The sequence below is a fragment of the Austrofundulus limnaeus genome, unplaced genomic scaffold (genome assembly GCF_001266775.1).
Source record: "Austrofundulus limnaeus strain Quisiro unplaced genomic scaffold, Austrofundulus_limnaeus-1.0 Scaffold44, whole genome shotgun sequence".
In the NCBI taxonomy this organism is placed as follows: Eukaryota; Metazoa; Chordata; class Actinopteri; order Cyprinodontiformes; family Rivulidae; genus Austrofundulus; species Austrofundulus limnaeus.
Genome location: NW_013952446.1, coordinates 2603184 through 2605859, shown reverse-complemented (window position 1 = coordinate 2605859; position 2676 = coordinate 2603184).

The following is a 2676-nucleotide window of genomic DNA, read 5'->3' as shown; positions in this document are numbered from 1 at the left end:
ATATAGATAGATAGACACACACACACACACTGTAAATGTAAACTAGCCTCATTTGAGTAAACCATGCTTTCTCATTTTTATATTGTTTAAAGGTAAACTGTAGTTTTCTTGATTGATTGTGGGGCTGAAGATGAATCTATAGTGGGCAAAGCCACCATTGTCCCTCCCCTGGCTCCTCCACTGGTGGGGGATAAAGCTGTTCCCTCTGCCCACCAGGATCTGTCCCTCTGTCACCTGAGACAAGAAAAATAAAAACAACCTCTGTTCTTAGTTTCACTCACTTCTTTCTTGTACCAACAATCATTAGGATTTACTTAGTTTCTCTGTTTAATTCCAGTCCAGAATAACAGTAGCTACGTTTACATGGACATAAGTAATCGGATTAAACAGACGTTCGGAATAAAAATGCGTCATGTAAACAGCCCGTTCCGATTATTCTGATCCGATTGAGCTCGATCCGAATGAATTTTTAATCCGAATGAGTCGGATGGGTTATGCCGATTGATAATTGGAATGAGGTTCATGTAAACACTTTTCATGATCAGATTGTGTCCATGAAACAGTACATTCAGATTATTTAATCCCAATACATTTCAATCCGATCAAAGATTTTTGTGCATGTAAACATAGTTAATGATCTGAATAAAAAAGTACAAACATTCTTTATTCAGATCCCAGAGACATGGGTATGCTGCTTGTTTACCTCAGGGTCCATATGGGCCGGCACACTTTTGCTATGCTTGGCTCAAAAGCTAAAGGCAGGCAGTAGTTGTTTTTGCCCGTCTGTACTCACTTGATGGAAAAAAATACTTCTTTCAACTCGTTCAGGAACATTGTTTTCTGGTTTCACAACTTTTCCTCCTTTTTTTCCTTTTGCTCATTTAACTTTTAGCTACTTTCTTGATAATTCCAGCTTTTAGCTATGAAGGCTAATGACTTTTAGCGTGTGTTTTGCTGTATTTAGTGTACTAACTACTGGTTTGCTGCCTTTAGGTTTCCTCATTTTAGTTTTTATCTTCAACATTTTACCATAGTTTCAGTTTTTTTTAAATATTTTTGACAAATGGCATTCAGCCCTCAAAACTTCTGCAGAAAAGGCTAGCTTCTTTAGCTAATATGAGTATTTATTTTTCTCCTCAGCAACATGTCCTGAAGTTGTTCAGAAGAAGAGTCAGATTCTTCATATCACGCTGCAGGAAGCTTTGCTTTGTTGGTTTTTTTTTTTAAGCTTTTAAGAGGAATTTTAATTTGTGGGCTTTTATTTTGACAGTTTGTGTATTTTATTAGGACCCACTTGTATGTGTCTTAACATACACACATGAACGGGACTTTAAATCCTGAAGTTAATCAAAGCTGCAGTGTTGTATAGGCTGGGTAAATGTGTGTGTACAGAACCATTAGCTCTAATTAGAACTCACTTTGTGTGTGACCTAAATGTGAGAAACTTTATTCTCCAAGGCACACACTCTTCTGTCCTGAACTTTCTGCTTTCAACTCCAGGGTCTGATCAAAAACATGCTGTTTTGATTGATCCTGCAACATAAGCACTTTTATTCTCTGATCAAAACTGTTTTAATGGAAAAAAACACAACTTTGTTAAAATATGCTTTTATTTGATCCTGTTATTTTACTCTTAAGCCCTCAGAAGCAGATAGCGCTCACTGGGATACATGTTATTTTATAGTATCGTGTAAAATAAAATACATCTTCAGACTGAAAACTCTGCTATAAAAGCAGAAAGCAACACTGCATTTATATGAAAGCCACTCCTGTTGGAGTGGTGCAGTTATTAAAGGCTTGTCAGCCTGCCTGATTTGTCTGTCTGTATAATTTTATACCCGTTTCTTTCTTCTGAAATTTCTGTTTTACGGCTCATTACAGCATGATGAGAAAACAGACAGGAAACAGCAGACAAAAGGACAGGAAGTCACGAACAGAAGAGCTGAAAGTGTTTCAGTGCAGAACATGTGACAGGCTCACAGGGTGAACACATGGAGCCAGAAGGATTTCTACAACCAGGCAGGAGAACAAAATGCTGAGTTAGCATTCAGAAAACATGATTACCCACAAAGCAGACCGGTCTGAGCCAGATGTTGGCTGACCTGTGGTCTGTTAGCCAGACGTGGGCCAGGTCTGCAATGATGGCACACATGATGCCATACCTGGCCTGAATGTGTTCAGTGTGTGTTGTGATCAAATGTCTCAGGAGTAGGCAGGGTCTTTGGACTCCTGTTCTTCAATATTTAGTCTCCTGTTCTTGGATATTTAGTTTCCTGTTGTTGGACATTTAGTCTACTGTTCTTGGTCATTTGGTGTCCTGTTCTTGGACATTTAGTCTCCTGTTCTTGGACATTTGGTGTCTTGTTCTTGGACATTTGGTCTCCTGTTCTTGGACAATTAGTCTCCTGTTGTTGGACATTTGGTCTCCTGTTGTTGGACATTTGGTCTCCTGTTCTTGGATATTTAGTGTCCTGTTCTTGGTCATTTGGTGTCCTGTTCTTGGACATTTAGTCTCCTGTTCTTGGACATTTAGTCTCCTCCATCCATCCATCCATCCATTTTCTTCCGCCTATCCGGGGTCGGGTCGCGGAGGCAGCAGCTTCAGAAGGGAGGCCCAGACCTCCCTCTCCCCAGCCACTTCTTCCAGCTCCTCCGGGGGAACTCCAAGGCGTTCCC